This window comes from Salvelinus alpinus, chromosome 33 (genome assembly GCF_045679555.1).
Source record: "Salvelinus alpinus chromosome 33, SLU_Salpinus.1, whole genome shotgun sequence".
Classification (NCBI taxonomy): Eukaryota; Metazoa; Chordata; class Actinopteri; order Salmoniformes; family Salmonidae; genus Salvelinus; species Salvelinus alpinus.
Window position 1 is genome coordinate 13749554 of NC_092118.1, and position 12864 is coordinate 13762417.

Consider the following 12864-nt stretch of genomic DNA (forward strand, 5'->3'; position numbering starts at 1 on the left):
AAAGGAAAGGGCAATTGAATGCAAGCTTCACAAAAGCGTTGAAATTGTTAAAACATTTCTAGCCTATCATCTATGGGTAACAGGGTTGATGTGATATGCTTGACCCATTCAGTTTCCCATCACAAAACACCAGAAAATGGCCAAAAAGAGTAGGATTTGACTATTAGACTTCAATGTTTCTTTTGAAAAAGAAATGGGGGAAAAATGAATAGTTTCACCATGTTAAAATGAGAGTTCAGTTCACGGAACAGGGTTTCCCTTAAAATAAGGGCCATTTTTTCTTAAAATGAATCACTAATCACATTAAATAAATAATAATCTTCAAAAAATACTTTGTCAAGCAACTAAATGACAAGGGTGATGAAAACGAAGATAAATGTTGGGGTTAAGTGGGTTAAAATGTTCCTTGAAGTCAAACAGGATGCATAGAGGGACAGACTTTTGTCACTTTAGCAAGTCTTTATTGATATTAAAAATCTGCTTTAATGAATGTTCAATGTGGTCTATATTAAAGGGCACTTCATTTAATATACAGTAACACACTTTTAAAATTCTATATTTGTGCAAAATGTCTAGTGAAAATATTAAAGGGACGCAAAAGGCACTTATTTTGTGGAATGACCCACGCACACTCACACACACACACACACACACACACACACACACACACACACACACACACACACACACACACACACACACACACACACACACACACACACACACACACACACACACACACACACACACACACACACACACACACACACACACACACACACACACACACACATCCCACTCTTAATGCTGGTCTCATTAGGGATAGCTTTGCTTGGCTTTTCTCTCTGATCGACCTCAGACCCATCAATTATCCTTATTGGATTTGCCTCATCACAGAACTGATATCCTTATCTGAAGAACAACAAGCCTTTATTATCATTGTCAGAGTGTTGTTTCACCCCCGTTTGGTCAACATCCACTCTCTGATCTACAATTCATGGCTAAATCAGAAACATAATTTGTTAGAAATCCGCCAAATTCAATTTTACACACTAAGCAGGAAAGCTGAAGGCAGATGTTCCACCCTGTTACTGAGGCTTAATAATATTTGTACAAACCTGAGGATATATTGCGGATCTATACAGTACCACATGCATGCAAAGCCAAAGCACACAACTAAACATAGGCCTGTTACAAAATGCTGTCGTTAAAAAGTCTGGATGCAGTTTAGTCCATGAGTCAGATGTACCATGCAGAGGATAGGATGGCATAGCACTGTAGAACAATAGAGTAGAGTGGCCCACAGAGAGGGAGAGATGGGGGGAAAAATGGGTTTATGTACGTTTAGGGACCTTTCACAGGAAAGCCTGGGCTCTAGCCCTGTCTGTTTCTCTGTCTGGGAGACGAGAAAGCAGCCGGGCACAGGCCTCGGAGTGGGACCTCTGGCACGGCGCCAAGGTGGAGGAAACGGGGGGAGGGGTCTTTCCAGGCACATACAGTTGAAGTCGGAAGTTTACATACACTTAGGTTGGAGTCATTAAAACTCGTTTTTCAACCACTCCACAAATGTCTTGTTAAGAAACTATAGTTTTGGCAAGTTGGTTAGGACATCTACTTTGTGCATGACACAAGTACATTTTCCAACAATTGTTTACAGACAGATTATTTCACTTATAATTAACTGTATCACAATTCCAGTGGGTCAGAAGTTCACACACACTAAGTTGACTGTGCCTCTAAACAGCTTGGAAAATTCCAGAAAATTATGTCATGGATTTAGAAGCTTCTGATAGGCTAAATGACATCATTTGAGTCAATTGGAGGTGTACCTGTGGATGTATTTCAAGGCCTACCTTCAAACTCAGTGCCTCTTTGCTTGACATCATGGGAACATCAAAAGAAATCAGCCAAAACCTCAGAAAAAAAATTGTAGACCTCCTCAAGTCTGGTTCATCCTTGGGAGCAATTTCCAAACGCCTGAAGGTACCACATTCATCTGTACAAACAATATTACGTTATTATAAACACCATGGGACCACACAGCCGTTATACCGCTCAGGAAGGAGACGTGTTCTGTCTCCTAGAGATGAACGTACTTTAGTGTGAAAAGTGCAAATCAATTCCAGAACAACAGCAAAGGACCTTGTGAAGATGCTGGAGAAAACAGGTACAAAAGTATCTATATCCACAGTAAAACAAGTCCTATATCGACATAACCTGAAATTCCACTCAGCAAGGAAGAAGCCACTGCTCCAAAACCGTCATAAAAAAAGCCAGGGGGTGGCAGCATCATGTTGTGGGGGTGCTTTGCTGCAGGAGGGACTGGTGCACTTCACAAAATAGATGGCATCATGAGGACGGAAAATGATGTGGATATATTGAGGCAACATCTCAAGACATCAGTCAGGAAGTTAAAGCTTGGTCGCAAATGGGTCTTCCAAATGGACAATGACCCCAAGCATACTTCCAAAGTTGTGGCAAAATGCTTAAGGACATCAAAGTCAAGGTATTGGAGTGGCCATCACAAAGCCCTGACCTCAATCCCATAGAAAATATGTGGGCAGAACTGAAAAAGCGTGTGCGAGCAAGGAGGCCTACAAACCTGACTCAGTTACACCAGCTCTGTCAGGAGGAATGGGCCAAAATTCACCCAACTTATTCTGAGAAGCTTGTGGAAGGCTACCCAAAAAGTTTGACCCAAGTTAAACAATTTAAAGGCAATGCTACCAAATACTAATTGAGTGTATGTAAACTTCTGACTCACTGGGAATGTGATGAAATAAATAAAAGCTGAAATAAATCACTCTCTCTAATATTATTCTGACATTTCACATTCTTATAATAAAGTGGTGATCCTAACTGACCTAAGACAGGGAATTTTTTACTAGGATTAAATGTCAGGAATTGTGAAAAACTGAGTTGAAATGTATTTGGCTAAGGTGTATGTGAACTACGGACTTCAACTGTATCATGACCACCAAGAGTCTGCTACTGGGGTGGGTGACTTGGATGTTGTGTGTTCAGTATTTTAGTGTTTTGTGTTTGTGTGTGTGATTGTACATTGTCTGAATGTTTTTCACCCTGTATGTGTGTGCTTAAAGAGGTAAGTAGGGGGCTTTTGACTGTACTGTATTCAAAGCTCCAGTTGCTTTGGTATCAGTCACAAACCCAATGACATTCAGTACGGCTAAAAACAGCTCCCGTATAAAGTGAATATATCACATGTCACATTGACTGATGATATTTAAGAATGGGCTTTGCTCTGCCCAGAATGCCAACCGCCTTGCCCACCGGGGCTAAATTACACGTACAGATTTTGTCCCTGATAGATTGATGGGCTGTCGTGGCATCACTAGCCAGAAGGAAGTCTTTTTTAAGTCTGACCATTAGTAAATCTTTGATAGAGTCCCTGTTGTATGTGTCCTTCAAAGTATCCTCTTACATGTCTGGTAGGGTGAGTAATCAGACAACCAATATATATTTTAGTGCACACAAAGCAGGACACTCCTTCTCTACTCCCTCAATCTCAACCTTGTTGTTTTTCTCCCTCAAAAATTGTATCAATCCGTTTTAGATAGTTGCCTCTTTTTTCATTCAGCACATTTATTTATTTTTTTCTCTGTCAACCACAAGCGTAAAAGCAGCTTTCCTCGTTCGACCAGGAAAACATTCACATCACAGCTTAGTCAGAAGTGGGTCACATCAGTACTGAGAAGGGGAACAGAGGTAAACAATCAATGTACCTTTTCCTGGAGATCACAAATACACCAAAAACTCTGCATGTCATTGCAAGCTTACAAAGCAGCACTGCTACCGCCGATGCCCAAAGGAAGCAGGAACTGCTGCTGCTGATGACAATAGTAATAGCATTGTGTGTGCGTGTGTGTTTTAGGTGTGTGTGTTTGGGGGAGGGGGTTGGCATCAGTGTTGGCTGCGTTATGCCCTAGTAATGGGCTTTTAGCATGTGAGCTGTAATGGTTTGGATAAAACAACTGGGACGTAGCAGCGGGGGGACGAGCGTGACGGAGCGAGCAACGTGTGATTATTCTAATGACCTTAGATGGAAATATGTCACATTTTGTGGCATGCTGACAATTGGACATGCTGATGATGATTCGGCAGTCTGTGTGAGTGAGCGTTGAACCTCTTCCCTTACCAGTAAAACAGCACAATGACGAACATCATGTCAACATAAGTCAATAAATGCTGATGAGGCAGAATCTCTCACATCCGGCTCAGGCTCCACCACATCTCATAATAAATAGATGGAGAAGAAGAGAACATGTAGGGGACTGACAGAGAAGGGAAAATAATGAGGTTTAGAGTAAGGGAGCCTGAAAGAGAAAGAGTGGGAGACAAACAGAAGGTAAAAGGCTGAAGAAAGAGAGGGGTAGAAATAGATGGATGAGTATAAAAGAGTGAGCGACCGGCTAGGTTGGTGGAGAGGTTGGGAGGTTACATGGTTATGGAGTCTCTGTGGACCAGTTTTAGACTCTTTAAGTAGATATATCCACTCTAAATTCACATATGTTTGCTCTTTATTTCCAGCACTGATTCTGGCATGAGTTATCTGGCTCTACATCAAGCCTGAAACGGTCACGCAAAGGTCACTATCGATAATATGGCAAGTCAAGAGGTTTTCTAAACCTAAGCCGTCATAATCTGTGTATAGTGTGTAGTATAATCGTCTGTATTCATTTCATGCGTGACTGAGTCTAATGGAAGAATGATCACCCCCAATGATTTATTAAAGACAGGCCATTAAAGTTGTGCGCTCTGAGAAGCACTTTACTCTGTGGCTTGTTCGATAATGAGATCCGGTACAGACCAGACCATTTAACCACTGGAATGGGCTGAGCACTGCATGCGGTTCACTGGCCAGGTCTCTCTGCCCTGGGTATGGCTCAGTCCTGTCTTCCAGGGTGAACTGGATGACGGGGTGACCTTGCTGCCTGGTCTCTGCCAAGTTTGGCGATGGGTCCGTGGGCTGTATTACCACCCAGCCCCCCTGGACAGCTGGCCACTGCCTCCACACCCGCCCCACCCTTCCACACCCGCTCCACCCTTACACACCCATTCCAGGCCAAACGTCTGCTAGACTCCTAGATAACCAAACATGTCGACCTCCTCCCACAGGAAACTCCCCCACCTGTTCCCTGCTGGGTGGAGAGTTATTAGTTACGGGGTTAATGCTGCTGGACCTAGGGAGAGAATGGAGAAAAAACATCTGAGATAAAATGAAGTATAGTAGCATTGCATGTGAATGCAACACATGCTGACCACAAGAATGCCAAGTAAGCCTCCCATGGAAGAAGCCCATCCCTTGCACCCTCCATCAGAATTTAATGGACTATTTCAGACTGCAGGCCTCCCCAGAGAGGGATTTGGGTAAGGTCAGGGTCAGGGTGTGTGCGTGCATACGTACATGAACATGCTTGTGTATAATGGTGTCTGCATACTGTCAGGATGGGAATGTCCAGTGAGAAATACATTTCAAATCAAATCAAACTTTATTTGTCACATGCGCCGAATACAACAAGTGTAGACTTTACCGTAAAATGCTTACTTACAAGCCCTTAACCAACAGTGCAGTTCAAGAAGCGTTTGCCACTCCTGTTGGATTTCTTCATAATAGTAGAGATTCAGGAAATCTGTCCAGCTGATGATATTTTTCCACAGTAATGTCCTGCCTATAACTCCCAGACCACATGGGAAAGTTCTAATTACAGTACAGCATGTATAGTTCTACAGCACTGTCATATCCTGTCAGTATCAAATACTTCTCAACTACACTGAGCACCTTATCACAATGAGTTCATCTCCACACCTCCATCTTCCTGGCTCACCCAGCAGACTTCTCCTGGGATTATTAACACTATCAGCGGTTGACCACCACTGGGGGGCGCTAGAGAGCGTGCTATGGAGTAGACGTGCATTGCTAGAGCTCCGCTCAATTTTGAAACAAATTAATATTTATCTTAACCTCTCACAACCTATAACTTCAAACAAATATGAAAAAAGGAAAAGGCAACAAAAAAGGGGGCGCTAAACAAGATAATTGGAATGAGATAGACAACGAACCAATTTCAACGTCGCCGACCCACGAGGAGCTAGCTGAAGAGGCTAGCTTCCAAGAGTTCCCCACAGAACCTACTCAAAGTGACATACTGGCTGCCATAAACGCACTAAGCAAGAAGGTGGACACAAGGTTGGCTGATATCTCAAAGAGTATTGGGACTTTGGCCGAAACTGTGAAGGCAACTAAGGGAAGGGTGCACGAGGTTGAGCAGACGACAATCGATCACGAGGCCAGGCTACAGGACATAGAGAAACAGTGCGCAACGTTCAAAAATGACAACAAAACCCTGAAGGCCCGACTGGAAATGCTCGAGTCGCATTCAAGACGCCAGAACATCCGAATATGTGGGATCCAGGAGGACACTGAGAAAGGGAAACCCACTGAATTTGTCTCGGAGCTGATACCGGCATTGCTGGGGAGTGAACACTTCAAAACGGCCATCCTGATCGACCGCGCACACAGAGCACAGGCAACGAAGCCGGCCAAGGGCGGGCCACCAAGGCCATTCATTGTAAGGCTGCACTATCCCCACACCAGGGATCTCATCCTCAAGCTGGCTAGTCAAAAGTTCCCCCTTAACTACAACGGAGCCAGGGTGTCTTTCTACCCAGATCTTACCTTGGAGGTGAGGAACCAACGGAAAGAGTATGATGAGGTACGCAACAAATGCAGGGCGGCCAACATCCGATATGGATTCCTCTTCCCAGCCCGGTTTAAGGTGACAGTCGAGGGATCAACACGTACGTTTGACAACGCAAAAGAGGCCGATCTGTTCTTGACAAGCAAGCTCCCCGGCTGAGGATACAGAACGGCTGTGCCAGCAGGCTAAATGGCCAAATACAGGCCAGGAATGTGTGTGAATTGAATTTCCGGCCTATGTCTTTTCGATCAGAAGATCAGAAATTGGGACTTATATGATAGGTGAGATGTTGTGGCTAATATAGCATTGTTTGGCATGTCATGTTTTAACGCCACTCACCCCCTAACGTGAGAGTTAAGTTAAGTGTTATTTAATATTAGTTTATATGCGGAGCATCTATAGACGACGAGTTAGTTCAAGCTTTATGTCTAGACACCCTAAGGTTTGTGTGTTAGTCAAGGAGCGCTTCGTTTGGGGAAGTCACTCAGTAAAGGGACGGGTGGAGGGACGGGAGGGGGGATGGGGTCTGTGTTTTATGTTCACGTTTATTAGTACAGGTGGCATGACAAGCTCCCGCATGGCGGGACGTTTTTCTTCAGGGTTTTGTTTGACAGCAGCAATTTGCTTTAAAATAAGAAATGCCACATAGTGACCGAGCACAGAGTAGACCAGGTGGAATAAAGATAGTCAGCTGGAACTGTAATGGATTAGGGCATGTCGTGAAACGAGCTAAGGTTTTTTCTCATCTTAAATCACTGGGTGCTGACATAGTGCTTCTTCAAGAAACTCATATTAAACGCTCCGCGCAGGCCAAGCTACGAGTCGGCTGGATCGGTCAGATATACCAGTCTAACTTTGATGCAAAAGCGAGAGGGGTAGCAATCCTGATAAGGAAAAACATTCCTTTTGTTTACTCAACCTCGATTTCAGATCCTAATGGTCGGTATATTATTGTGGCTGGTACACTGAATTCAAAACCAATAACCTTGGTCAATTTATATGGACCCAACTTCGATGATCCATTATTTTTTCAAAGGGTATTTAAGGCCATACCAAATATCTCGGATACAAGTGTTATTGTTGGAGGTGACTTTAACTGTACGTTAGATCCTCTTTTAGATAAACAGCTATCAAGGTCACTTCAACAATCAAATGCCAGTGTCTGTCTAAATACATTGATGACAAACCTTAACATTGTCGATATTTGGAGACTGACGCACCCAACAGACAGGGATTATTCTTTCTTTTCATCAGTTCATAAATCATATTCCAGAATTGACTATTTTTTGTTGGACTCCAAACTAATTTCAGCAGCTGAGTCGGTTACCTATCACCCCATTCTAATTACGGACCACTCTCCTCTGTCCATGGTGCTGAAACTCGACAATATGTCGACAGGTCGGCGATCGTGGCGCTTAGACGCATACCTGTTGAAAGATGAGGCTTTTTGTCAGTATTTGAAGGAGCAGATTGCCTTTTTCCTCAGTACTAACGACACGGGGGATGTTGACGACTCCACCCTTTGGGAATCTCTAAAGGCGGTGATTAGAGGTTACATTATTTCTTATACATCAGAGAGGAAGAAACGTGCCAATACTAGGCTGAGAGAAATTGAAAGAGAGTTAGGGGAACAGGAGAACGTTTTTAGGACAAATTCCTCGTATACAGTCCTTGAGAAGATCACAAAGTTAAAGTATGAATACAATACCATCCTTTCGAAACGGGTGGGCTCTTTACTTGCTAGAACGCAACAAAGTTATTTTGAACTGGGGGACAAACCACATAAATTATTAGCAAGACAGCTAAGGCAGGTACAAGCATCTAGAGCTATTCACAAAATAAAAGACAAGAAGGGTAAAATAGTAACAGATCCGCAGGACATTAATAAATGCTTTGCGCAGTTTTACTCAGAGCTATACCAATCAAAATGCGATGCTACTGATCCACAAACTATGGAACGCTTTCTCGCTGAATGTGAACTTCCTAAACTAGACAGGGGGGCAGCTGCCGCACTCGATGCAGGGATAACCTTAGATGAAATTAACACAGCGATAGCACAATTTCCAAACAGCAAGGCCCCTGGGCCCGATGGATATGTAATAGAATTCTATAAGAAGTACTGCGCTAGTCTATCTCCACTTATGCTGCGAATGTTTCAACAATCCAAAGAAAATACCAAACTCCCGCAAACACTGTATGAGGCTACAATAGCCCTGATCTTGAAAAAAGATAGAGATTCCATGGAGATGTCGTCGTATCGCCCCGTGTCGTTACTCCCCATAGAAAACAAGGTGTTGACAAAGATATTGGCAAACCGATTGAAAAAATATATTTCCGACATCATACACCCTGACCAGACAGGTTTTATCCCGGGCCGACATATATACTACAATTTGAGACGCCTTTTCAACGTAATGTATCATGATCATAAAGTTGAGGCAGTGGTAATAGCTCTTGATGCAGAGAAGGCGTTTGATCAGATTGAGTGGAAGTATATGATGTCGGTTCTGGAGCATTTCGGATTTGGAAAGGAATTTATTAATTGGATAAGAATTATTTATGCACACCCAATGGCGTCCGTTGTGACCAATCAGGAAATGTCGCAGTCATTCCGCCTGTTCAAGGGGTGCCGACAGGGGTGCCCTATTTCGCCTGCTCTCTTCGCTATAGCCATGGAACCCCTTGCTACTCGCATTCGGGCATGTGCCGATATAGCTTCTGTTAAAATAAAAGACACACAGCACAAAATTTCCCTATATGCAGACGATGTTCTTTTGTTTTTGTCTAAGCCTAAAACTTCTATTCCACCATTACTTAACTTGATAAACACATTCGGCTCCTTCTCTGGCTACAAGATAAACTGGCAAAAAAGTGAGTTGATGCCAATATCACGGCCTGTGGATATGCAATTTCTGCAATCTACCCCGTTTAGAACAGTGAGGGACAAGTTCACAAGCCTTGGCATTGTAGTGACAAGAGACCTTGACCAGCTATTGAAAGTGAATTGGGACATGAAAATATATCAGCTTAAACAAAATATAGATTTCTGGAAAACTCTGCCTATTTCCTTGGTTGGTCGTATAAACGCTATTAAAATGGTTGTCCTACCCAGGTTTCTTTACCTCTTCCAATGTCTACCCAATTTCATACCACAAAGCTATTTTAAGAAACTGGATTCAATAGTAACTCCATTTTTATGGGATAACAAGGCAGCCAGAATTTCAAAGAAGCATTTATGCAAGTACAAGATAGAGGGGGGCTTTGGCCTTCCTCACTTCAAACTGTATTATTGGGCTGCTAATCTGAACATTGTGTCTTTCTGGAGGGAAAGTTTACCTGCGATGAGACAGAAGGATATGCCTTCATGGCTTTTGATCGAGCAGGCCTCCTGTCAACGTTCCTCACTCCCTGCACTTGTTAATAGCCCATCATATGTGAAAAAACCCACTTATGACTCCAATCCAGTCATTTGTCATACGCTTAGGATCTGGAAACAGATTAGGGATTTTCTTAACATACCCACTGTTTACATAGACAGCCCGATTAGCCTGAATCATGCTTTCCACCCTGCATTGGATGATGTGGTGTTTTCACAGTGGAGGGAGAAGGGGCTCACAACAATTGGTAATTTATACATAGATGGTCAGTTAGCTTCATTTCAACAATTACAGGCAAAGTTCAACATGCCAACAACACATTTTTTCAGATACCTCCAAATCAGGAATTTCTTAAGGACACATATCCCACAGTATGGCATTAAGCCCAATAGTCCTACATTAGATAGCTTGATACTTGTCAAACCCCATTCAAAAGGGTCGGTCTCTAGACTGTATGATGTGCTACAGGCCCACATAGAGGTATCCACAGACACCATTAAAAGGGCTTGGGAACAAGAACTTGGTTCAGAAATCTCAAATGAGGACTGGATAGAAGCTCTCAGGAATATAAACCACAGTTCAGTGAATGCCAGACACAACCTTGTACAGTTTAAGGTGATACACAGGTTACACTACTCAAAAGTAAAACTGCATAAAATATTCCCGGACACCTCACCACTGTGTGAGAGGTGCAAGCAGGATGAGGGGACGTTGACCCACTTATTCTGGACATGCCCTAAATTACATGCTTACTGGGCTCTCATTTTTGATTACTTATCTAAGGCCTTTGATAGAGTTCTAGCCCCAGACCCATTGATCGCTCTGTTTGGTACAGTTGATGGGAATAACCAGGAAGGGAAAGCTGTCTCTCTGTGTACTCTATTAGCCAAAAGGCTCATATTGCAATTTTGGAAATTGGAGACTGTACCTACCTTTGAAATGTGGTTACGGGATTTAGGGAATGTAATACATATGGAAAAGATTCGATACAACACCTCCAATAGAAGTCCATTGTTTTACAAAATATGGCAGCCGATACTGGATAAATGGTCTAGCCCCGCTTCATAACTGGGCTGACGATCTGCTGCTACTCTGTGCTGTACTCCACTCAATATTTATTTTTGGCTGAACTACACTGCTTGTAATGACTATATGCTGTCTTCTTATACATGTACCACCTAATAGGATTTTGTTTTATTTTGTGTATGTGTGAGTTAACTTTTGTTTTGTCCTCTAAACTGGCCATCCCATTCAACAGTACAATGAATGTCATTGTTTGTATTGCTGTCTTTTTTACTTTATTTTTATTGGAAAATAATAAACATATTATAAAAAAAAAAAACACTATCAGCGGTTAAGGGGATACAGCTGGTTCTATGGTTAGGGTCAGAGAGTCAGGTGTTGAACAAGGGTTGGAGATACAGTTGGTGCTAGGGTTAGACATGGGATAGGAGTAGGAGACAAGGCTGGGCCTGGGGTGTGTGTGTGTGGTTCTGTTGAACGGAAAGAGACTGAGGTCAGTGTCACTCTAAGGCTAGGTGTGTTTAGTCTGGTTTTTCTCTGGTCATCTCATCACTCCTCATGCTGGCAGGGAAGGGCAGGAGAGGGCAGGGCAGGGGTCAGAAGGGTAGAAGAGTCCTCAGCTCTTGTCTGTGACAAAGAGATGATCACAGGCTGAGGGGGGCGGGGGGGTGAGAGAGGAGAATCTCAATTGCATACTCCTCGTGTCCTCTCTTTTCGCCTCCTTCTCAAAACCCATTGGAGGAAAAGGTCAGAAGGGAGGGACCTCTGGCTTTCTCATCCAATGGGTTTTGAGGAGACGAGGAGCGAGGACGCGAGACGTATGCATTTGAGATTCTACCACACACTGTGAGACATAGAGAAAGTATATTAGCACTAAATACACCATAGTTCCTTCCCAAGAGAAATATAGAAGCACACTACTCAACATGTCTGCTCCATTAGCTCCTTCCACCAGATCAGTCAGTCAAACAACCCCAATGACCACAATCTGACATCCTCTGTTCAGATCACTGCTTTTCTCTGCTGACACACATCAAGCCCACATCCACCCTCTGCCTCCAAACTCCACTATAAAAACGAAATCATCCAGATTTTATTCCCAGTTGGCACTCAGTCCAAATATTTCATTGTACTTTTTGTATATCTTATTTAGTTCCACTCGCTCTCTCTCTCGCTCTTTTTCTGTCTAGCTGATCCTCAGTGCTTTGCAGATAAAACCATATTGTCTTTAAAGTCAGAATGAAAAACAGATAAAGAGGAAGTCAAAAGAAGTCAAAATGTTCAGGCTGTTTGACAGTATGGTCATTTGGAAGTCATGTGTGGGGTGATATTTGGTCTAATTCTCACAAAACTATCGCTCATAGTTTTTTCTACTCCGTTTTGTAATGAGAATCAATAATGTATTCCAGGACATTAGTAATAATGTCATATTCAATCTGCTGTCGTGGCTTTGTCTCTTCTTCTTCAGTTCAGTCATCCTCTAAGTGGCATTCGTTTAAAAAAAGAAAAGCGATTTTGTTCTATGTAAGATAATGTAATGAATTTGCTGTACATTGCGTTAACTCTGAATAAAGACAGGGGAAATCGATGCATATTCCATTACCTTAACTGACCATTATTGTCATTGTAAAGCATCTTATCAGTGGTGTGGTGCAGTCTCTGGGCAAGTGCTTACATTGTGTAATGGACCGTTTATTTGAATGAGAAATACCCCCTTCTCCCCCTTGGTTACCACCATTGGTCAT